The sequence below is a fragment of the Pongo pygmaeus genome, chromosome 1, assembly GCF_028885625.2.
Source record: "Pongo pygmaeus isolate AG05252 chromosome 1, NHGRI_mPonPyg2-v2.0_pri, whole genome shotgun sequence".
Classification (NCBI taxonomy): domain Eukaryota; kingdom Metazoa; phylum Chordata; class Mammalia; order Primates; family Hominidae; genus Pongo; species Pongo pygmaeus.
The window spans coordinates 194,454,952-194,481,130 of NC_072373.2; the positions used below are offsets into that span (position 1 = coordinate 194,454,952).

General features: G+C 43.2%; 1 protein-coding gene across 2 annotated transcripts in view; it reads right to left on the reverse strand.

Moving 5' to 3' along the window:
- The window catches only part of THRAP3 (thyroid hormone receptor associated protein 3), a 77,740-nt gene that overhangs the window by 28,275 nt on the left and 23,286 nt on the right, over positions 1–26,179 (reverse strand). For both annotated transcript variants that reach the window (XM_054495792.2, XM_054495779.2), the window contains exon 2: positions 17,376–17,478. The gene's annotated coding sequence lies outside the window, so the exon portion shown is untranslated. The remainder of the gene's footprint in view (positions 1–17,375; positions 17,479–26,179) is intronic.

Below are 26,179 nucleotides of genomic sequence, written 5' to 3' on the forward strand. Positions count from 1 at the left end.
AAAAAGTGTGGATACAAGTCCCTTGTTAGATATATGACTTGCAGGTATTTTCTCCCATTTTGTAGGTTTTCTTTTCACTTTCTTTTTCTTTGTTTATCTTTTTTGAGATGGAGTCTCCCTCTATTTCCCAGGCTGGAGTGCAGTGGCGTGATCTTGGCTCACTGCAGCCTCCACCTCCCCGGTTCAAGTGATTCTCTTGCCTCAGCGTCTCGAGTAGCTGGTATTACAGGGGTGCAACACCACACCCAGATCATTTTTGTATTTTTAATAGAGACGGGGTTTCACCATGTTGATCAGGCTGGTCTCAAACTCCTGACCTCAGGTGATCTGCCTGTCTCAGCCTCCCAAACTGCTGGGATTACAGGCATGAGCCACCACGCCCAGCTTTACACTTTCTTGATGCTGTCCTTTGAAGCACTTTTTTTTTTTTTTTTGAGACGGAGTCTGGCTCTGTCGCCCAGGCTGGAGTGCAATGGCACGATCTCAGCTCACTGCAACCTCCGCCTCCCGGGTTCACACCATTCTCCTGCCTCAGCCTCCTGAGTAGCTGGGACTACAGGCGCTCGCCACCACGCCTGGCTAATTTTTTGTATTTTTAGTAGAGATGGGGTTTCACCGTGTTAGCCAGGACGGTCTCAATCTTCTGACCTCATGACCTGCCTGCCTCGGCCTCCCAAAGTGCTGGGATTACAGGTGTGAACCACCACGCCCGGCCTTGAAGCATATTTTTTTTTTTTTAACTCTGCTGAACTCTATTTTTCTTTTGTTGCTTGTACTTTGTGTGAAATGTCTAAGCAGGTTTTGTCTAACCCAAGGTCACAAAGATTTACTCCCAGGTTTTCTTGTAAGGGTTTTCTAGTTTTAGCACTACGTATGTCTATGATCTATTATGATTTAATTTTTATGAATGTTATCAAGTAAGGGTCCAACTTTATTTAGAGACAGGGTTTCACTCTGTCACTCAGGCTGGAATGCAGTAGTGCAATCTCAACTCACTGCAGCCTCAATTTCCTGGGCTCAAGTGATCCGCCCACCCCAGTCTCCTGAGTAGCAGAGACTACAGGCATGTGTCACCATGCCTGGCTAATATTTGTATTTTGTAGAGACGGGTCTCCCCATGTTGTCCAGACTGGTCTCGAACTCCTGGGCTCAAGCAATCCACCCACCTCGGCCTCCCAAAGTGTTGGGATTACAGGCATGAGCCACCACACCTAGTCCAACTTTGTTGTTTTGCATGTGGCTATCTAGATCTAGCACCATTTGTTGAAAAGACTATTCTTATCATGCTGTTGCACTCCAGCCTGGGCAATAAGAGTGAAACTCCATCTCAAAAGAAAAAAAAAAAAAAGACGACTTCTTTTTTTTTTTTTTTTTTTTTTTTTTTGAGATAGAGTCTCGCTCTGTTGCCCATGCTGGAGTGCAGTGGTGCCATCTCAGCTCACTGCAAGCTCCGCCTCCCGGGTTCACACCATTCTCCTGCCTTAGCCTCCCGAGTAGCTGGGACTGCAGGTGCCCACCACCATGCCCAGCTAATTTTTTGTATTTTTAGTAGAGACAGGGTTTCGCCATGTTAGCCAGGATGGTCTCGATCTCCTGACCTCGTGATCTGCCCGCCTCAGCCTCCCAAAGCGCTGGGATTATAGGCATGAGCCACCACACCCAGCCTGTTTTTTTGTTTTTTTTTTTTTTTTGAGACAGACTTTCGTTCTGTCACCCAGGCTGGAGTGCAGTGGCGCGATCTCAGCTCACTGCAAGCTCCGCCTCGCGGGTTCACGCCATTCTCCTGCCTCAGCCTCCCAAGCAGCTGGGACTACAGGCGCCTGCCACCACGCCCAGCTAATTTTTTTTGTGTGTGTATTTTTTAGTAGAGACGGGGTTTCACCGTGTTAGCCAGGATGGTCTTGATCTCCTGACCTCGTGATCCCCCTGCCTCGGCCTCCCAAAGTGCTGCGATTACAGATGTGAGCCACCGCACCCAGCCAAAAAAGACTATTCTTTCCCCACTGAATTGTCCTGGCACCCTTGTCAAAAACCAATTAATTGGCCAGGCACAGTGGCTCACGCCTGTAATCCCAGCACTTTGGGAGGCCGAGGCGGGTGGATCACGAGGTCAAGAAATTGAGACCAGCCTGGTGAAACCCCGTCTCTACTAAAAATACAAAAATTAGCTGAGCGTGATGGCACATGCCTGTAATCCCAGCTACTCAGGAGGCTGAGATAGGAGAATCACTTGAACCCGGGAGGTGGAGGTTGCAGTGAGCTGAGATTGCACCACTACACTCCATCCAGCCTGGGTGACAAGAGCAAAACTTCATCTCAAAAAAAAAAAAAAAAAAAGCCCAATTAATCATAAACGTAAGGATTCATTTCTGGACTCTCAATTTTACTCTACTGACCTGTCTGTCTCCTTATGTCAACACCACAGTCTTAATTAGTGTAGCTATAGTACATTTTTAAATCAAAAAATGTGAGTCCTCCAACTTTTCTCTTTTTCAAAATAGTTTTGGCTATTCTAGGTACATGTCCATATGAATTTTAGAATCAGCATGCCAATTTCTGCAAAAAGACCATCTGGGATTTTGACAGTGTGTGTGCTGAATCTGTAGATCAATTTGGAGAATATTGCCATCTTAACAATAGTAAGTCTTCCAAATCCATGAACATGAAGTATCTTTCCACAATGTTTCACAGTTTTCTGAATATAAGTTTTACACTGGCCTTTGTTAAATTTATTCCTAAATATATTATTTTGTTGCTATTGCAAATGAAATTACTTACGATTGATTTTCACTTGTTAACAATTTCATTTTATTGTTCATTGCTACTGTATACAAATACAGCTCATTTTGTGTGTGTGTGTGTGTGTGACAGACACACAGTCTTTTTTTTTTTTTTTTGAGGTGGAGTCTTGCTCTGTTGCTCAGGCTGGAGTGCGGTGGCATGATCTTGGCTCACTGCAGCCTCCACCTCCTGGGTTCAAGCAATTCTCCTGCCTCAGCCTCCCCAGTAGCTGGGATAACAGGCATGCGCCACCACGCCCATCTGATTTTTTTTTATTTTTAATAGAGATGGGGTTTCGCCATGTTGGCCAGGCTGGTCTCAAACTCCTGACCTCAAACGATCTGCCACCTCGGCCTCCCAAAGTGCTGGGATTACAAGTGTGAGCCACCACGCCTGGCCTCATTTTTGTATATTGATCTTGTACCTGCAACCTTGCTAAATTCATTTATTAGCTCTAATTGGTTTTTAGTAGAATCCTTAGGTTTTTCTTTTTAAGATTATACCATCTGCAAAAAGAGATGATTTTACTTCTTTACCAATTTAGATGCCTCGTGTTTCATTTTCTTGCCTAACTGCTCTGGCTGGAACATCTAGTACACAATGGTAAATAAGATGGTGAGAGTGGACAGCCTTGTCTTGTTCCTCATCTTAAGGAGAAAGCGTTCAGTCTTGCACCTTTAAGCATGATGTTAGCTGTAAATTTTTCATAGATGCCCTTTATCGTATTGAGGAAATTCCCTTCTATTTTGTTGACTATTTTTATAATGAGAAGGTGCTGGACTTCATTGAGATGTGTCTACTGAGATTTTCTTATCTTAAAAGAATGGGAAAAGTTCCTGAGAACTGACTCCATGTGAGCCTGCACTCCTTATCCCTCTAACCAGGCCTCAGGACGAAGTCTCTACTCTGCTGAGAAGACAGCATGCTTTTCCAGATTAGATAATGCTACATTTGATGACTGTTAGGTAACACAAAAGAGTGAACTAAATAAGTTTAACAATTCAGGATACCAAAGCCGGGAGGCTACAAAATGAACCAGAGACCACATCTGATTTGTTCTCCATTGCAACTTCAGTGCTTTGCGTTTAGCCACAGAGTGGACACTTTGTACTTGCTAAATGAATAAACACACTCTTTCACGCTTCCTCTTCAATCTCCATTCTCTTCACCATATAAGCAGGAATAATAATTTTAAAAATCAGTTTATCAAATATTAACAATACAGCCAAGGAATAAAATTATGTATGTATCACAGTTCTGCTAAGCTAGAAATTGAGATCATTCTTATCCCTTCTACACCTTATTCAAAGGCACATAAGACCAAACTGATCTCGTTAGGGAGACACACTTCATTTACTAGTGCCACGTTTGAACAAAACTTCACTGCCACCAACATCCAGTCAAGAGAGACATGCTTTCAACAGTCACTAAAGGGAAGAAGCAGGAAATTCTTGGTGAACAAGCCATCAACTGATAGAGATAAGACAGACAAAAATACCAAGAAAGAAATACCACCACCCATAAAGCGTTTTAGACAAAGCAGTGGGGTGGGCTTGACTTGTGTTCTGAATGCCTCTGGACAGTTATGGGAGGAAAGCTGAGCTCAGGTGAAATATGAAACATGTTTACTATTTTACTCTTTTCTCTGGAGATCATCCTCTCCTGAGTAAAAGACACAGAAACAGAATAGAGGGCAGCTGTGATATCTCTAGAGTAACACTCTGCCAAAGCTTCATACTCCACCCCATCCCTGAATAAATCAAATCAGAGACCCCTTCATGACATGTACTCTGCTATTAAGTGGCTCTCAAGTTATTAAGTAAGGTAAATCAGTAAATACTAATTTCAATTCTAAGGTCTTAAATTTATAGAAAAGAATATCCACATGTGCATTGGGTACTCTCCTAAAAAGTGGAGGTGATGTCCCTCTGGGGAGAATGATCATTTAACTGTTTAAAACATTTAAAGATACAGGCTGGGCGTGGTGACTCAAACCTGTAATCCCAGCACTTTGGGAGGCTAAGGAAGGAGGCTTGCTTTTCAGTCCAGAAGTTCAAGGCCAGCCTGGACAACATGGCAAGACCCTGTCTCTACAAAAAAATAAAAAATAAAAAAATTATCCAGGGCCAGGCACAGTGGCTCAGGCCTATAACCCGAGCACTCTGGGAGGCCAAAGGGGGCGAATTACTTGAGGTCAGGAGTTCCAGACCAGCCTGGCCAACATGGTAAAACCCCATCTCTATTAAAAATACAAAAATTAGGCCAGGCGCAGTGGCTCACGCCTGTAATCCCAGCACTTTGGGAGGCTGAGGTGGGCTGATCACCTGAGGTCGGGAGTTCAAGACCAGCCTGACGAACATGGAGAAACCCCTTCTCTACTAAAAATACAAAAATTAGCCTGGTGTGGTGGTATGCGTCTGTGATCCCAACTACTAAGGAGGCTGAGGCAGGAGAATTGCTTGAACTCGGGAGGTGGAGGTTGCAGTGAGCCGAGACGCCACTGCACTCCAGCCTGTGCGACAGAAAGAGACTGCATCTCAAAAAAAAAAAAAAAAAGACAAGAAAAAGCCTGGGCACAGTGGCCCATGCCTGTAATCCCAGCACTTTGGGAGGCCAAGGTAGGCAGATCATGAGGTCAGGAGTTCGAGACTAGCCTGACCAACATGGTGAAACCCCGTCTCCACTAAAAATACAAGAATTAGCCAGGTGTGTTGGCACGCGCCTGTAATCCCAGCTACTCTGGAAGCTGAGGCAGGAGAATCGCTTGAACCCGGGAGGCAGAGGTTGCAGTGAGCAGAGATCACATCACTGCACTCCAGCCTGGGCAACAGAAAGAGACTCCATCTGGGAGGGAAAAAAAAAGTTTGCCTGTGTTATAAAAACAAAATTATCCTGGAACTTGGTACTGAAATTCTTAAAATTTTAAATACTGAATTCTGTGGAATTTGGTAGAACTTACTTTAAAAATACGAAATCTGTAGTTACAGATGTACATATAAGACATATCTATATAAGAACATACAGCAAACTGTTATCAGTGATTATTTCTGCAGAGCAGAAAGAAGCTAACAGGAAGGGAACAGGAGAAGGAGGGATATGAGACGGAAAGAAAGGGCAGGAGCACTTGCTTCTTTCTTTAATTTTTTAGGCAGATTTCTCCCCCATTATTCTAAAAAAAAAAAGTTAACATTCCATGAGTTGTGTACATTATTTTATTTTTAATATGAAATCAAACATCTACCTGCTTTTTTCTGATATTAAAAAAACCTGGCTGGGCGCAGTGGATCACACCTGTAATAATCTCAGCACTTTGGGAGGCTGAGGCAGGCGGATCACCTGAGGTCGGGAGTTCGAGACAAGCCTGACCAACGTGGAGAAACCTCGTCTCTACTAAAAATACAAAATTCGCTAGGCGTGGTGGTGCATGCCTGTAATCCCAGCTACTCAGGAGGCTGAGGCAGGAGAATCGCTTTAACCCAGGAGGCAGAGGTTGCAGTGAGCCAAGATCACGCCGTTGCACTCCAGCCTGGGCAACAAGAGCGAAACTCCATCTCAAAAAAAAAAAAAAAAACCTAAACAAATAGAACTGTATTTTTAATTATTTAGAGTCCATGTCCATTTTGGAAATCTTCTCACAGTAAAGCTACTTTGCCTTTTTATGACTTTAAAGAAGGTTTAAAAGGGCCTGTCTTATAGCTGTGCGAGCAGGCGTGCACGTGTGTGTGTATGTGTGTGTGTCGGGGTCTCACCCTGTTGTTTCAAACTGGAGTGCAGTGGCTCCATTATAGCTCACTGCAGCCTCAACCTCCCTGACTGGCTCAACCGATCATCCCACCTCAGCCTCCTGAGTAGCTGGGACTACCGGCATGTGCCACTACAGCTGGCTAACTTTTCGTATTTTCTGTAGAGACAGGGTCTCGCCATGTTGCCCAATCTGGTTTCAAACTCCTGGGCTCAAACAATCCTCCCTCCTCAGCCTTCCAAAGTGCTGGGATTATAGGCATGAGCCAATGTGTCCAGCCTGTTTACTTTATTATAGAAGTACTGATTCAAACATACACAAAAGTAGAAAGAACAGTATAGGGAATCCAAGTGTTTCCGTCATCCAGCTTCAAACATTATCAATACTCTGCAGGCAGACTGTATTCTTGGTCAAAATCCTAACAAGTGTGGATAGATAAAGCCAGTTTCTGCAGCTCCTTTCGTGTATTTTCCTCCTTAAAAAAGACTTTATTTAAAAAAAGAGACACACAGCCGTGAACACTGGCTCACACCTGTAATCCCAGCACTTTGGGAGGTTGAGGGGTAGGACTGCTTGAGCCCAGGATGTCGAACCAGCCTGGGCAACATAGTGAGACCCTGTCTCTACAAAAGATTTAAAAAAATAAATAAATTAGCTGGGCATGATGGTGAGCTCCTGTAGTCCCAGCTACTTGGGAGGCTGAGGTAGGAGGATGGCTTGGGCCCAGGTCCAGGCTGCAGTGAGCAATGATTGCTCCACTGCACAACAGCCTGGGTTATGTGCTTTTCCATGTGTGTGCTCTGCAAATACATCTAAAAAGAGAATCAATTACAGCAAATAACATTCTGATTCAAACTCAAACACATCTAAAGTAAACTCCAAAGTACAACCTTAAACTCTCCCCCAATTACAGGACATGAAGTAGTCCAAAATGTCATTCCCAGTGGAGGCTGTTCCATCAACTTGTTTTTAGACATGAGAATACTTCATAACCACTGAGAAAAGTATCATGAGAGGGGAGAAATACATAGTAAACTACTTTTTTTCATTAGCAACCCCAAAAGGCTACAGCTTCTAACTCTATGGTGTCCAAAATCCACTGTAACAAAAAATGAGCTCACTTCAACTGTTTGTTTGGCATCTGGGGAACCAGTGGAACCAGCCTGGCAAATTTCATCACCACCACCAACAAAAATCAGCAAAAACACTCCTGTGTGTTCAGAAACTGGAGGGTTAAGGGATGCCAGTAAAGTCCATGCCTTCAGGAAAACAATACTTGGTCCTTAGCTCTTGTCAAGATAACGGCCAAGACAAAACACCCAATTCTGTGTATTGTTTTCTCCAGATTAAAAAACAAACTCGGCTGGGCGCGGTGGCTCATACCTGTAATCCCAGCACTTTCAGAGGCCGAGGCAGGTGGATCACCTGAGGCCAGGAGTTTGAGGCCAGCCTGGCCAACATGGTGAAACCCCATCTCTACTAAAAATAGAAAAATTAGCTGGGCGTGGTGGCGGGCACCTGTAGTACCAGCTACTCGGGAGGCTGAGGCAGGAGAATTGCTTGAACCTGGGAGGTGGAGCTTGCAGTGAGCTGAGAATGCGCCACTGCACTCCAGCCTGGGTGACAGATAGAGCGAGACTCCGTCTCAAAAATAAATAAATAAATAAATAACTCATGTTGGACACATGGATTACTTTTCTAAGTAGCCATTAAGAAATGTCTCTCCTGGGCACAGTGGTTTGTGTCTATGGTCCCACGTACTATGGAAGCTGAGACAGGAGTATCGCTTGAGCCTACGAGTTCAAGGCTGCAGTGAACTACCACTGTGTCGTTGCACTCCAGCCTGGAGGACACAGCAAGACGGGTCTATCCTTAAAAACAAAACAGTTTCCCCCAAAATAACCTCTGAAATACTTTACAGCAATTAAGGAATGGCAAGCCTGGCATAACACTGCCAATGTAACAAATACTGGACCAGCTCTTATCCATGGAGGTTCAATTCCAAGCCCTCCAAAATGTCCAAAATGTCAATCTCTGTTCTTCCTTTTCTAGTCTAGTATCTCTTTGGATGATAAAAAAGCACACTGCGTCATCTGTTTCTCAGAAAATTCATACTAAACTGCACAGAAAAAAAATGATGCTGACCTTTTTTCTGTCACCTTCAATGCAAGAAAAAGGGTAATTCCCTTATTTTTCCTTTGAGACAGAGTCTCGCACTGTTGCCCAGGCTGGAGTACAGTGGCACATGATCTTGGCTCACTACAACCTTCATCTCTTGGGTTCAAGTGATTCTCCTGCCTCAGCCTCCCGAGTAGCTGGGATTACAGCTACGTGCTACCACACCCAGCTAATTCTTGTATTTTCAGTAGAGATGGGGTTTCACCATATTGGCCAGGCTGGTCTTGAACTCCTGGCCTCAAGTGATCCACCTGCCTCGGCCTCCCAAAGTACTGGGATTACAGGCGTGAGTCACCGTGCCCGGCCTAGGGTAATTCCTTTCTAAAAGTACTGCTATTCACTCTGGATGTTTTGGATTCCCAGTTGTAAAACAGACCTGTTCTAACAGAACTCAGTCTCCAAAAGCCCCTGGATGCCCCGTATTCTGTGAGTGGGTGCGGGGAATATGGGCTCCCGTCTATCCAGCAGGGAGCCCATCCTACCTCTTCTTGACTTACCTCCTTTCAAGCCCTAGTATCAGTTAACAAATAACAAAAGAAGCTGCTCTGGCCTCCTGTTTGACTATTACTAATTGCATTCTTCCCTCTTTCTTCTCCCCACAAAGTATCAATACCCCTGGAATTGGGTGGAACTGATCTCGCTACACTAGTAGGTAAGAAGCTGAAAAACATAACCACTGCCAAACAAGTGTTCAGGCTCCCTAAATGAGAGAAATTTACCAAAACTAAGGCTCCTACTGAATAAACCACAAACTCTTATTTGGGGCATGTGTTTTTACCTCTATTTTTTCATCAGTAAAATGATGATTTGGAACAGCTGTATTGCTGACAAAAAAAACTTAAAAATTATACACCAATAGAGTGGGACATTCCTTTTTTTACTACTTCAGCCATGTCCTAAAAAATGGAATTAGGTGGTAAAGAAACTTTGCTTTTAAAGGAGAATCACCCTCACCCACACATACACTGTGACTCTGAAATTAACTGCAGAAGAAATTATTTAAGATTCTTATTATAGGCAGGGCGCGGCGGCTCACGCCTGTAATCTCAGCACTTTGGGAGGCCGAGGCAGGTGGATCACCTGAGGTCAGGAGTTCAAGACCAGCCTGACCAATATGATGAAACCCCGTCTCTACTAAAAATACAAAAAAATTTAGACAGGCGTGTTGGCATGCAAATGTAATCCCAGCTACTCGGGAGGCTGAGGCAGGAGAATTGCTTGAACCCAGGAGGCGGAGGCTGCAGTGAGCTGAGATCGCGCCACTGCCCTCCAGCCTGGCCAACAAGAGTAAAACTCTACCTCAAAAATAAATAAATAAATAAATATTCATATTATAATCTACTCCTTTTTTACAACAAGCCAATCTGCCTGAAAATAGGTATCAACTGTCCAGGGACTTGGCCACTTACCTTCTCTGACTGTACTTAAACTTATCACTTGCACCTGAGACAATCCAAATTCAGGTAGTACCAACCTCACTTGGAAATGAGAGGTTCCAGAGCAAGTTAGAGCTCGGCTACAGAATCCTACTGGGGTGATGGACACTGTGCTGCTGGCTTCTTTCCATCAGAACCAGCAAGAGATCACATTTCCTTCCCCCTTTTCAGCGAGTGAATTAGTTTCTGCTCATATCATATGGCAAATTCCACTTCTTCCATCATTTACTTTTTAAAGGAACAGGACCACATTACTTCTCAGTAACTTAGAGAGGTGGAGAAAATTCAATGAGAAATGTATTTTCCATGGGTTCCAAAATACAGCAGGCAGAGGGGCACTGCTTATCTCAAGGATGATTTCCACACAGTAACTGGAATTTTTCTTCTTGTTTGTTGTTGTTGTTGTTTGTCGTTTTTGAGACAGAGTCTGGCTCTGTTGCCCAGGCTGGAGTGCAGTAGCTCAATCTTACTGCAGAGGTGACTGCAACCTCTGCATCTTGGGCTCAAACAATCCTCCCACCTCAGCCTCCTGAGTAGCTGGGACTACAGGTACGCCACCACGCTTGGCTTTTTTTTTTTTTTTTCTTTTTTTGAGAAGGAGTCTTACTCTGTACCCCAGGCTAGAGTGCGGTGGTGCAATCTCAGCTCACTGCAACCTCCGTCTCCCAGGTTCAAGCAATTCCCCTACCTCAGCCTCCCGAGTAGCTGGGATTACAGGTTCATGTCACCATGCCTGGCTAATCTTTGTATTTTTAGTAGAGACGCGGTCTCACCATGTTGGCCAAGCTGGTCTCAAACTCCTGACCTCAAATGATCCGCCCGCCTCGGCCTCCCAAAGTGTTGGGATTACAGGTGTGAGCCACCACATCTGGACCATTTCACAATTTTAAAAAATAATTTTTGGGGGGTGGGGGGCAAGGGGAGGGAGAACATTAGATTAGGACAAACAGCTAATGCATGCGGGGCTTAAAACCTAGATGACAGGTTGATATGTACAGCAAACCACCATGGCACACGTATACCTATGTAACAAACCTGCACTTTCTGCACATGTATCCTGGAACTTAAAATTTAAAAAATAAATAATTTTTGCTTTCTCATTAAAGCAGATTTCACAATTGCTATACTTTACAGTTATTTGGTAAGATTGGAGTTTATGCTTCAAAAATATGGCCCAGCAAGTACCAAGAGCATTCTTCTGTTCATCTTATCAAGATTTACTGAACACTTACTGTGCCATGCATGCCATGGGCACTAGATGCAGCCAAAAAAAAAAGTTTCCTGTCTTGTACCTAACTGTAAGTAGAAAATTATTTTTTAATCTTTTCAGGCTCATACTGTGACTTTGGAGGTTTTCATTTGTATTGGTTAACAGTGTAAAAAGGCACCAGAGTAAAGTCAAAAAGATCACTAGTAAGATCTTTTCCAAGTTGCTTCTCTTTGAACTAAAGTTTTCTTATATGCTCATAACAAGGATGATACTTTAGTTAATAGTAAGGTTTCACACTGGTTCATTAATTGTGACAAATGTACCATACTAATGTAAGATGTTATTTACAGTGGAAACTGGGCATGGGGTACATAGGAACTGTTATGGGTCCAGTTGTGACCCATCTACCCATTCAAATCATATATGGGAAGTCCTAACCCCTAGTACCTCAGAATGTAACCTCATTTGAAGTTCAGGGTCTTTACTGAGGTATATGATGCTTATAAAAAGGGGAAATTTGGAACCTGATATGTGGAGACACAGGGAAGCCAAGGAGAGGGGCCTGGAACAGATCCTTCTGTCACGGCTCTCTAGAAGAACCAATCCTGCCGACACCTTGATTTTGAATTTCTAGCCTCCAGAGCTGTGAGACAATAAAACTGCTGTTGTTGAAGCCTCCATTTGTGGTACTTTATTATAGCAGCCCTAGCAAATATAAACTGTATATCTTCACAATTTTCAATAAATCTTCAACTATTCTCAAACAGATATTAAAAAAAAAAAGATAAGGGTAATGTTACCCATATTTCACAGTTAAGACCAAAAGAGATAGATAACTAGCAAATCTGTGCATAATCTCAGCACACAGTAAGCAACTGAGACTAGAATCCACGTTCCATTCCGGGCTGTCCATATGTCCATAACAATACAGTGTTACTTCAAGAGGGGCACTAAGGTGGGTGTTAGGTGAGGAAATACACTAAAGCAAATTATCAATCTAAAATGCCCAGTCCTAAATGGACAAGTCACTTTGTAATACTGGGCCAGGTTCGGCAGTTAAGTAGAGGCTTTGGAAGCAAAAACGAACTGGGTTCAATCTTGGCTCTGCCACCCATTCCTGGACAAAATACTTAAGTCTCTCCATCTTCCAAATGTGACCTACACCTTACAGGACTGCCATGAGAATTAAGGAAGTACATACCAAGTGCCTGACACACAAGTGAGTAAACACCTTAAACTATGTTTAGCCACAGAACCAGAGTGGTTGGAGGGAGATATTTAGGAACTTCCCTGGGAGTAAACAGATTTCATAACTGATTCTATATTCTTGCTATTTATTAAAACCTGCCTACAAGAAGGAGAATGGTGTGAACCCGGAAGGCAGAGCTTGCAGTGAGCTGAGATCGCGCCACTGCACTCCAGCCTGGGCAACAGAGCGAGACTCCGTCTCAAACAAACAAACAAACAAACAAAACAAATCTGCCTACAAGTAATAAGTGATCAGGTATCTTCCTACACAGCAATAAAGCATTTTATATCTTTACTGGCTAAATTAGCATGTGTCATACTGAAGAGGTGTGCTAGAAGGAAAGGTCGTATTATCAAGAAAGACCTAAGTCAAAAGGTCACATTCACCTTTGGAAGACAAATCTGTTCGATACTGGATTTTAGCAGGGAAAATCAACAGCAAGCTAAAAGTTCATTTAGAACTTTTTCATCACAACATCCCCAGTGTAAGCAACTTGAGATACTCCTCTGAAAATTCAGTCAATGGGTGTCTATTAAGCTCAGGATCATCTATGCAATTAATCATTGGGGAAACAAAATGAATAGTACAGCTGGCAGCTTAAAAAAAATCTTCAATTCACCCCAGAGGCTCCTCTCCTATGTCTCTCAGGGATGGTAACGGTAATTTTAGTTCCCATTTTAAATGAGTATGTTACCATTGGGGAATATTTTCTTCTCAATTCTTAAGAGAAATTCTCAGCTTTCCTAACTTAATAAAGACACTATAATCTACATTAACGACCTGTGGTTTCCTTCCAGCTCTCATTATGATAAATCTTTTCTAAGCTAAATTAAGCAGCTAATCATGACACTTAACTATTTTTAAAAATGGAATTACTGTCCAGGTGCAGTAGCTCACCCCTGAAATCCTAGCACTTTGAGAGGCCAAGGCGGGTGGATCACTTGAGCCCAGGAGTTTGAGACCAGCCTGGGCAACATAGTAAGACCTCATCTCTATAAGAAATACAAAAATTAACAGGGCATGGTGGCTTGTGCCTATGGTCTCAGCTACTCAGGAGGCCGAAGCAGGAGGATCACCTGAGCCTGGGAGGTCAAGGTTGCAGTGAGCCGTGATCAAGCCACTGCACTCTAGTCTTGGCAACAGAGCCTCCAAAAAATAAATAAAATAGGCCGGGCGCGGTGGCTCACGCCTGCAATCCCAACACTTTAGGAGGCCGAGGTGGGCAGATCACGAGGTCAGGAGATAGAGACCATCCTGGCTAACACGGTGAAACCCCATCTCTACTGAAAATACAAAAAAAAAAAAAAAGTTAGCCTGCCTTGGTGGCGGGTGCCTGTGGTCCCAGCTACTTGGGAGGCTGAGGCAGGAGAATGGCGTGAACCCGGGAGGTGGAGCTTGCAATGAGCCAAGATCGCGCCACTGCACTCCAGCCTGGGAGACAGAGCCAGACTCCATCTCGAAAAAAATAATAATAATAAATAAATAAAATAAAATAGAAGTATTACTATTAAAGCCTTGGGCTAAACACTGATAAATACTGTAATCACCTACAGAACTTTAAAAAAATGTCCATCCATCAAGATTCTAATTGAAGAAACTGAGAATGGGATTCAGGGCCAGTGGGCCATGGACATTCTTTGCAGATCACCCCCGTACTGATATACAGACATCTACTGTTTACAAAGAGTTCTACATAAAGCCTGGATAGAACTACAGTAGGAGAAATAAGCTGTTTGACAGCTTTTACAGACAATGGTCTTTTTAAGATCAAATCATTTTCCCAAAGATGATCACATGGAGGTTTAGAGGAGGAAAAAAACGTGTGTGTTAGATTTATTTTGTTTTATATTACTACATCACTGTTTTGTATTATGTTTGGAATGTGGCAGGCCATTATTCATTAACTTAATCATACTAGTTTATCTGTTCCTTCAGAAGTATGAACTCTTAGAACTGTACCATCCAATACATATGTAAACTCAGCACGTGAAATGTGGCTGATCTGAACTGGGATGAGCTACAGGTATAAAATAAACATGGGATTTCTAAGGCTTGGTATAAACAGAAAGTAAAATATCTCACTATTCTTTATATCAGTTATATGTTGAAATGAGAATGTATTGGATATATTGAATTATATAAAACATATCGTTCAAATTTATTTCATGTTTTTTTAAATGTGACTACTAAAAAATATTAAATGACATGTGGCTCACATTCTTCTTTTGAGCAGCACTGTCCTTGAGAACAACGATGATTATATCTTTTCAAATTGAGAACCCAATCTAGTACTGTCCAGTCACTTTTCGATTTGTCACTTATTTTTGCCATTTCTAGTCTCTACCCACTAAGCCTTTCCTGTTGCAGTAACTCTCCACATGAGTTTGGGGGAGCAGGCGGAGATGTCTTAAATACAAACACAACTCTACATAAGAGACCAAAAATGATTTAAAGATCTACTACCATTTTGGATCATACTAATCATCTAAGTTTACAAAAGAAATCAAGGAGAACCCGACCTGCTGCTTCCACTTAAAATTATTTAAAATACTACTCGAAGCTATCTAGAGACACTGACTCCACCTCAGGTAGATCCACACACTCAACCAGAACTTAGTCCAGATACATGGATCAGTGTAGCTCGTCTCTCTGGGATTTCCTTCTGGAATAGCATATGAACTGCTTACAGAAATGGCTCTAATTTTTTATTTTATTTTTTACTTTTTTTGAGATGGAGTCTCGCTCTGTTGCCCAGCCTGGAGTGCAATGGCGCGATCTCAGCTCACTGCAAGCTCCACCTCCTGGGTTCACACCATTCTCCTGCCACAGCCTCCCGAGTGAGTAGCTGGGACTACGGGCACCCACCAGCACGCCTGGCTAGTTTTTTTGTATTTTTAGTAAAGATGGGGTTTCACCATGTTAGCCAGGATGGTCTCGATCTCCTGACCTCGTGATCTGCCCGCCTTGGCCTCCCAAAGTGCTGGGATTACAGGCGTGAGCCACCACGCCCGGCCTAATTTTTGTATTTTTAGTAGAGATGGGGTTTTACCATGTTGGCCAGCTGGTCTCGAACTCCTGGCCTCAAGTGATCTGCCCTCCTTGGCCTCCCAAAGTACTTGGCTTACAGGTGTGAGCTACTGCACTTAGCCCAAGATAAAATTTATAATATAGCCAAAATGCTTAAATGTACTGTGGAAGATTTACACTTATGGTTAGAGTTTAGGGAGAAATTACTGATAAAGACATAGAAACTAAGCAAAATAGACAAAAAGATTATTAAAAACAGAAAACAAATAGTTGTACAAAAAAGGAAAAGTAAACACAACATGTAAAATGACTGGGCTGTGAATAATCACTACGTAATCATAATAATGTTGTAAACCATGACACTGCCATGACTAAAATTATATTATAACCAGAGTGACTTTTTTTTTTTTTTTTTTTTTGAGACAGAGTCTCGCTCTGTAGCCCAGGCTAGAGTGCAGTGGCGCGATCTCCGCTCACTGCAAGCTCTGCCTCCCGGGTTCACACCATTCTCCTGCCTCAGCCTCCAGAGTAGCTGGGACTACAGGCACCCGCCACCACGCCCGGCTAATTTTTTGTATTTTTAGTAGAGATGGGGTTTCACCATGTTAGCCAGGATGGTCTCGATCTCCTGACCTCGTAATCTGCCCACCTCGGCCTCCCAAAGTGTTGAGATTACAGGCGTGAGCCACGGTGCCCAGCCCCAGAGTGACAATGTTGGCATGTGAGGTGGTCAGGTAAGCCTAACAAAAACTACCACTATCTAAGGAGTGAAGTTAATAAATAATAACAAACACTGTAAAGCAAAAGAGGCTTATGATTTAGAGAGATATACCAAAAGGAACTGGAGAGTTGAAAATGACTGCTTCTAAGGGGCTGGGAAGGGGAGTGGGGAAGGAATGCTGTTTTTCATAAAAAGCCCTAGGGAGCTGATGGTCTGGTATGTCTACTATAGTGTTTTTGCACATATATAAAGCTTTTGTTTGTTTTTGTTTTTCTAAGACAAGGTCTTGTTCTGTTGCCCAGGCTGGAGGGCAGTGGCAAGATCTCGGCTCACTGCAACCTCTACCTTCTGCAGTGAAGTGATTCTCCTGCCTCAGCCTCCCAAGTAGCTGGGATTACAGGTGCCTGCCACCATGCCTGGCTAATTTTTGTATTTTTAGTAGAGACGGGGTTTCACTACGTTGGCCAGGCTGGTCTCGAACTCCTGACCTCAGGTGATCACCTGTCCTGGCCTCCCAAAGTGCTGGGATTACAGGTGGAAGCCACCACGCCCGGCCCCCAATTTAAATTAAAACAGGTATACATCCAAGTAACATAAGCATGAAAAGGGACTGCTTCCCAAAATATTAACAATGATTACAGATGTCAAGTTTACAGACAACCTTTTTCAAACAAATACTGTTTCATAAGAACCCAGAACTTCCATTAACGAATCGTCTGGATAATCAATTCTTTTTCTTTTCTTTTTTTTTTTTTTTGAGACAGGGTCTTGCTGTCACCCAGGCTGGAGTGCAGTGGCATGAACATGGTTCACTGCAGTCTCCAACTACTGAGCTCAAGCTATCCTCCTGCCTCAGCCTCCCAAGTAGCTGGGATCACAGGTGTCTACCATGAGGCCTGGTTAAATTTTTTTATTTTTTGTAGAGACAGGATCTCACCATGTTGCATAGGCTGGTCTCGAAATAATCAATTCTTAAGATTGGTTTTACAAATTAGTGAAGTTATTAGTTTCTTTTACCACCATGCTTTTACCTTATTTGAACAATGATTCAACTCGTACTGGATCCCAGACACTACCCCAAAAGAACACCCGCAGCACCACTGGCTTCTTCACTTTACAAGTCAGGATACACTTCTGAAATGAGAGAAAATAAGTAGTGATAAAATGGCTACCCAAATGCAGATTCTGTTACTGATGCTCGAAATCTATAAACACAAACCCTACTTTAGCCCTCAGCTTTACTCCAAAAGGACCCAAGCTTTTCTCTCAAAGTATGAGATGGTCTGCCTCTGTCTGACAGGTTTTCATTCATCTAACCTCCCACAGTATGGAAAGCAAAAGCCTTCCTTACTGTAACCTGATACTTTCACTGGCAATATTTCAGATGCTAAGGTTTTCATTATGCAAGACTAATTCACAAGCTCCACAAAACTTAACCTGGTGAACCTGACAAAAATCAGATGTTTAAAATAAGAAAGCAATGAACAGAGGCATACTAAAATGAATTTAATAAACGCATTTCAAGGTAAAATAACTCCCCGTACCCACCCATAAAAGCACAAAAATTCCCTTCTGCTCCAGTTGTCTATTCCCAGATCTATGAACATGGTCACACATCAAAGCTGTGTCCAGCGTTTTCCAAAACAAACAGGAAAACCAAGTTCCAAGACCAGCAAGCTCACGTAAGTAATTAGATGTCCTCACTCCTGGCTTATCAAAGCTTTGTTGTTATTCATATTAGAGGGGCAGTGGCTCACGCCTATAATCTCAGCACTTTGGGAGGCCAAGGCGGGCGGATCATGAGGTCAGGAGATCATCCTGGCTAACATGGTGGAATCCCGTCTCTACTAAAAATACAAAAACAAAATTAGCCAGGCGTGGTGGCAGGCACCTGTAGTCTCAGCTACTCAGGAGGCTGAGGTGGCAGAGTGGCGTGAACCCGGGAGGTGGAGCTTGTGGTGGGCTGAGATCGCACTACTGCACTCCAGCCCAGGGGACAGAGTGAGACTCCGCCTCAAGAAAAAAAAAAATTACTAACAGGATAATAGTTTTATCCAGATGAGGCTTAGTATTCAGATCCTTTACCAAATAACGATGTCGATATGTGTTTATTTATTAATATAAGTACAAATATAGCACTTTTAAAAACTCACTCAAAATACTTTTTCATGTCTTCTCGCTATGTATTCTTCTAATTCAGCCTAGGTTACATCAGCCAAAACTTCTTCCCCCGATTCCTCACTCCAGAGGCACACGGGGCTCACATCAGTCAGCTCTGCCTAGCTAGTGAGGGAAATCCCATGTCTGCTACAGGACTGCAAACTGCTCTTACGCTGTAACATGTTGAATTTAAAAAACAACCTATTCCAAGCCGGGCGTGGCGGCTCACGCCTGTAATCCCGGCATTTTGGGAGGCCGAGGCGGGCGGATCACGAGGTCCGGAGTTCGAGACCAGCCTGGACAACATGGTGAAACCATGTCTCTACTAAAAATACAAAAAGTAGCCGGGCGTGGTGGCACATGACTGTAATCCCAGCTACTCAGGAGGCTGAGGCAGGAGAATCTCTTTAACTTGGGAAGCAGAGGTAGCAGTGTGCCAAGATAGTGCCACTGCACTCCAGCGTGGGTGACAAAGCGAGACTCTGTCTCAAAACAACAAAAAAACACAATCTATTCCAATACATCCATCTTTCACTCTAATTCTAACCAGATGGCAAAAGTACACACACATAAATCTCCCATTTTATTACTCCATCATATTTCCTATTGATTAACCTCTTCTTGGATATCGGCAAGAATTTTATCATTCCAACAAGTCTTCAATTCCCCATTGTTGCGATGAGTGAAGAAGCAAATCTGAGGCTCTGGCCTTTAGTTACTCTGTGACGGCGAAGAGACACCTGAAACCCTGAGTCACCCCTGCCACCACAGTTGCCCTCCTCCCGCCTAGCCTGTCCTGCATGTCATCTGGCCAGCCACAGGCATACTTGTCAGCCTCTATTTCCTGAACCTCCTTTGGCCAAACAGCAGTGTATTAGCAAGGAGACTTCACAATAGACCCTCTTTCCTTCTACACATTACTAATTGTCCACTTATTCAACAAATAATTTATTAAGTACTGACTACATGCCAGGCACTATTCTAGACACTGGAGGTTCAATAATTTAAAAGTCCCTTCATGCATGGAACTGACATTCTAGGGAGCAATGGGGGCCACATGGAGGAGTAAAAGTTACACAATTTTATATCACGCATTAAGGGAAGGCCTCTCTAATGAGACAGCCAGCAGAGACGGAAGAAAAAGAGTATACTGGGCCTTATCTGAGGAAACAGCAAATGCAAAGACCCTGGGGAGGAAACATGCTTGACTGTCTGAGGAAGACACAAAAATAAGAATGTCTGCAATGCTGGCCAAGCGTGGTGGCTCACACCTGTAACCCCACCACTTTGGGAGGCCGAGGCAGGGAGATCACCTGAGGTCGGGAGTTCAAGACCAGCCTGACCAACGTGGAGAAACCCCGTCTTCACTAAAAACACAAAGAATTAGCCAGGCGAGGTGGCTGGTGCCTGTAATCCCAGCTACTTGGGAGGCCGAGGCATGAGATCACTTGAACCTTGGGAGGCAGAGGTTGTGGTGAGCCGAGATCGCACCACTGCACTCCAGCCTGGGCAACCATAGCGAAACTCTTGTCTCAAAAAAAAAGAATGTCTGCAATGCAAAAAGTTACCAATGAGCTGTTGGTAGATCAGGTCAGAAACATGGCTGAATGGACAGGGCCTTGCAATCATCGTAAGGACTTTGGTTTTCCTCTGGGTAATGAGGGCAGCCACTGGAGTGTTTAGAGCACAAAATAGGAGCATAATTATGTTTCAAAATACCACAAACTGCAATGACACATGCTCGCTGCTGAGTGGAGAACAGATTTTAATGGGTCACGAATAGAAGAAATTAGTAGATAATGCCCAAAATAATCCAGGCAGGGCCAGGTGCGGTGGCTCACGCCTGTAATCCCAGCACTTTGGGAGGCCGAGGCGGGCAGATCACAAGGTCAGGAGATCGAGACCATCCTGGCTAACACGGTGAAACCCCGTCTCTACTAAAAATACAAAAAATTAGCCAGGCATGGTGGCAGGCGCCTGTAGTCCCAGCTACTCAGGAGGCTGAGGCAGGAGAATGGCATGAACCCGGGAGGCGGAGGTTGCAGTGAGCCAAGGTTGCGCCACTGCACTCCAGCCTGGGGGACAGAGCGAGACTCTGTCTCAAAAAAAAAAATAATAATAATAATAATCCAGGCTGGCCGGGAGCAGTGGCTCACACCTATAATCCCAATATTATGGGAGACTGAGGAAAGAGAACTGCTGGAGCCCAAGAGACAGAGACTGCAATGAGCCATGTTCACACTACTGCACTCCAACCTAGGTGACAGAGCAAGACCTTGTCTCAAAAAAGAATAAAATAATAATAATGATGATCCAAATAAAGGACAACAGTGCCTTAGACCAGCGTGTCACTCAGAACGCTCCCATGTTCCACACATTAGTAGACCCTAAACAACGATATAGTTTCCAAATCCAAACAAAGGGTAAACGCTAACATTCTAGGACCATACCATTTGTATCTCCTATGGTAAACAAGACTGAATTTTTTTTTCCTTATCTCACCTCAAGTACCCCTGGCAATCTTTCTTTTTTTTTTTTTGGAGACAGAGTCTCACTCCCTCGCCCAGGCTGGAGTGCAATGGTGCGATCTCGGCTCACTGCAACCTCCGTCTCCTGGGATCAAGTAATTCTCCCGCCTCAGCCCCCCTAGTAGCTGGGATTACACGCATGCACAACCACACCCAGCTATTTTTTTTTGTATTTTTAGTAGACACAGGGTTTCACCATGTTACCCAGGCTGGTCTCAAGCTCCTGACCTCAAATGATCCGCCCACCTCAGCCTCCCAGATCCGCCCACCTCAGCCTCCCAAAGTGCTGGGATTATAGGCATGAGCCACCGCGCCCGGCCTGGCATTCTTTTTTTTAATTAAATAGAGACAGGGTCTCACTATGTTGCCCAGGCTGGTCTCCAACACCTGCCCTCACATGATCCGCCAGCCTCAGCCTCCCAAAGTGCTGGGATTACAGTGTGAGCCACAGTACCCAGCCCCTGGCAATCTTTTATTGAGAACTACAGAACATAAGGAAACACTTTGCCCACTCTTGTGAACCTGAGGTCAAAGATAGTCCTTTAAGCCACCAGGCGTAACAAGCAAGCTTATGTAATACTTGAGGACTAATGTGTTCTTGTTTCAAAAGCATGATGATAGCAATTAAAAGTGAAAAAAAGAAGACAGTGTCAAGTTAACCCAAAGTATCTAATGAATAACAAAATGTAATCTCAGCCATTCCCCAATGGAAAACAAAATACTAAGAATAAGATGACAGCTGAGCAAATAAACCTTTAGTTTTTACCACAGAAAACTGTGCAATGTCTGCTCCAAGTAGTTTTCATGGTATCAGTGGAAACCAAGATTGATCCAAGACTGGTGAAATTACTATAAATGAGTTTGGAGAGAAAACAGATCACTTCCAAATAAGTCATGTATACAGAGCCTTCTATAATAGGGGATGGCAACTATGGCACACAGACCAAATCTAGCCCATTGTCTGGTTTTGTACCATCCATGAGCTAAGAATGGTTTCTGTTTAAAAAAATTTTTTTAATCAAAAAAATACTTCAATACAGGTAAAAATTATACAATATTCCAACTTCTTTTTTTCCCCCATATTAGCTGCTGGGCTGGGAAAATGCCAATTTACACACCTATAAACAATTTTATAGGAACAGTCACATTCATTTACATATGGCTACTTGCACACTAAGGAGATCTGAGTAGCTGCAACAGGAACTGCCTTCAGTGGTCTCACTGCTTTGCTCTGCTACAAATTGCAGTGACACAGTTATAACTCAACAGCATTTCACATACCATGCCTAGGCAGTATCACATTTTATTATTATTTTTAATTACCAGTGCATATCCATCACATCAAAACAAGAAAAGCAGACGTTGATGTTACCTTTTTAAGGCACAGTGTGAAGTGTGAATCATTTTGTTACTGAATTTGATGGCAAATCATTGTGTTTATTATGAAATGACACCACAGATATGCCAAGAATACAACATACATTGATATTACCAGACTAAGCACTCATCACAATATTCCCAACTTACAGAAAAGCAAGTGATGGCAAAAATATGCGTGGAGAAGAGAAGGACTTAGTTGGAAAAATTGGCAAACGTTGTGAAAATGTAAGGTTATTTATCAGCAGTTTCTCTGCAGACTTTTTTTCTTGAGACATGGTCTCCGTCACCTAGGCTGGAGTGCAGTGCTGAGAAAAAGAAGGTGAATATCCTGACTTGCCCTACCCCACAGTTTGATGAGTTAGAAGCAGAAAAATTTTGTTTCTTGAAAAGCTCAGGGCTGAGTATGAAATTTTTCAACAAGAACCACCCTTAACCACTATTACTGTTGTGGATACCAAATAGCTTTGAAGTTAGCTTTTGCTGCAGACTTGATAATGTCTCTTAATGATTTCAGTTTAAAATTACAAGGACCTGGCACAGTAGCTCACATCTGTAATCCCAACACTTTGGGAGGCCAAGGTAGGACAGCTTGAGGTCAGAAGTTTGAGACCTGCCTAGTGAACACAGCAAGATCCGTCTCTACAAAAACTAAAAAAAAAAAAAAATTAGCCTGACTCAATGGTGTATGCCTGTGGTCCCAGCTATTCAGGAGGCCGGGACCGGAGGCTCGCTTAAGTCCAGGAGCTTGAAGTTGCAGTGAGCTATGATCTCATCACTGCACTCCAGACTAGCTGACAGAGGGAGACTCTGTCTCAAAGAAATAAAATAAAATTAGAGGACAAAACAGCACTTCTATGGGAAACACGTACTGTGATAAAATAATACTAATGACAATAAATGTTTCAATTTTAAGAAATGTCGAATTACTTTATTCACTTCTCATACTATCAAAAGTTGAACAAGAAGTGATATCTCCATCCCCACACAAGAGCACATCTTCTGAGCTCAAACTACAGTTCCAGCATATTTCCAACCTTAATGCATGGGTAACGTAAATCTCCATATTTCAAAATATGTCTAACTGTGCAGCTAAGGAGCTTCCATCTAATCTTCAATTGGAAGCGATTTATCTGCAATGTTATGGTATGCTAAAAGACAAATATCAAGAATCTAACACACTTCTGTGCCTTCCAAAAGATAAATCTGCTCAATTAAAATCACATGCTCAGGGATTAATATATTTGGCAGTACCATCTGTGTGAAGACATTTTCAAAGATGACACACATAAAACTTCACGACAGATCAGCATTAACAAATAAACATTTGCCATCAATTTTGAAAGGCAATGTTAACTTGGAGCCCCAATTAAGTAAAATTGTACTCCCCAAAAGCAGAATTCCAGTCTTACAGACCTGTTACTACAAAAATTATACTCATTATTTACATTTATAGATATATATAGATACACATATCTATATATATTTTTTGAGACAGAGTCTCACTCTGTCACCCAGGCTGGCATGCAGTGGCACGGTCTTGGCTCAGTGCAACCCCTGTCCTCCGGGTTCAAGAGATTCTTGTGCCTCAGCCTCCTAAGTAGCTGGAATTACAAGCTTGCGCCACCATGCCCAGCTAATTTTTGTATTTTTAGTAGAGACGGGGTTTTACCATGTTGGTCAGGCTGGTCTTGAACTCCTAAGCTCAAGTGATCCGCCCACCTTGGCCTTCCAAAGTGTGGAGATTACAGGTGTGAGTCACCGCACCTGGCCTGAATGTTCTTAATGTCACTGAACTGTACATATAAAAATGGTTAAAATGGGTAGTTGTGTGTTATGGCACTGGAGATATAAAAAGGAATTTGATCTGATACCTGCCCTCAAGGAGTAGTTTACTTTAGTAATAGTGCATGACCACTGGTTTTCAAGGAAATAGAGGCTCGAGTGATAAGGAAATGCTGGTAGCTTATAAAAGTTTTGTAATGTGATAAAAAGATAAGTTCTGGGAAAGTAGTCATTATGAGTTCTTGACAATTCAGTCTGATCTACTGGGCCGGGATAACTCAGATGGGAAAGTTACTTTGCCCCAACCTCTCTGCACAGCCTGAGAGCATGAGTTTAAAAACCATTGGTCTAGGTAGAAACGTTCAGGTGCGTCAGTTGGCATGTTTGATTCCTCTCTGTGTTGTACATTGAGAACTTGAGGCACAGAATGATAGGGTTATTTAAGGAGCAGACTCATTCAACCTGGAATTAGGCATAGGCTTGGGTTTGTTGTTGACAGAGCCTACTGCTCTTTTTACAGGTTTTCAAGATGGAATTAGTGTCTTACATTCTGAGTTTGCCATAAAGCTAAATTCTGAATTCTCATGAGAATATAGTTGTTTAATGACCACATGACTACCCAAACCAGCTTGTTGAAGTCGCGTCTTTTCACTGTCATTTTGATACTGGCCCAATTAACAATATTTATTGAGTACTCCTTTGTGCCAAGCACTTTTCTGAGAACTTTATACATATATTAATTTATTCAGTGTTCAACAACGCTGTGAAGTAGGAACAGTTTTATAGATAAGGGACAACAGATAGTGAGATTTAATTAAGTAACTTATCCAGGGTCTCACAACTAGTAGTTGGTGGAGTTGGGAATCAAACATAGGCTTCAGAGCCAGATGTGCTCTTATTATTTATTGAGGAGTTGCTTTGGAAATTGTTTTGGGATGACTAATTACTGACTTTTATTTGCTTTACTATGAGTTGCTGGGCATAAATATTAAAAAATATCAGTTCCTACCATTTGGGAGTCTTACAGTTTTGAGAATTACTATTCATTAGGGTTTATTTTTATTTTTATTTATTTATTTTTGAGACGGAATTTTGCTCGTTGCCCAGGCTGGAGTGCAGTGGCGCGATCTTGGCTCACTGCAACCTCCGCTTCCCGGGTTGAAGCAATTCTCCTGCCTCAGCTGCCCAAGCAACTGGAATTATAGGCGTGTGCCAACATGCCCCGCTAATTGTGTGCTTTTAGTAGAGACGGGGTTTCACCATGTTGGTCAGGCTGGCCTGGAACTCCTGACCTCAAGTGATCCACCTGCCTTGGCCTCCCAAAGTATATGTTTACAGGCATGAGCCACCGTGCTTGGCCAAGGTTGATTCTTACTGGCCATCTGCGCTAAATGCATTTGTTAGACAAATGATGAAGGGGCTGATAACCTTTCCAAAGGGTCAGATGCTTTAGGCTTTGCTGGCCAAGAGGCAAAGTTGAGGCTACTATGTGGGTACTTACATGACAAGAGAGAAAACAAATTTGCACAAAGTTTTTATTTCAAAATACAATAATCAGGCTAGGCACAGTGCCTCACACCTGCAATCCCAGCACTTTGGGAGGCTAAGGCGGGCAGATCACCTGAGGTCAGTTCGAGACCAGCCTGGTCAACATGACGAAACCCCGTCTCTACTAAAAATACAAAAAAATTAGCCAGGTGTGGTGGCGGGCACCTGTGGTCCCAGCTACTCGGGAGGCCGAGGCAGGAGAATGGCGTGAACCTGGGAGGCAGAGCTTGCAGTGAGCGGAGCTTGTGCCGCTGCACTGCAGCCTGGGCGAGAGCGAGACTCCATCTCAAAAAAAATAAATAAATAAATAAAAGGGACTGTGCTGGCTGGGTGCGGTGGCTTGCACCTGTATCCCAGAACTTTGGGAGGTCCAGGTGGGCAGCCTGTAGTCTGGAGTTTGAGACCAGCCCGGCTAACATGGTGAAACCCCATCTCTA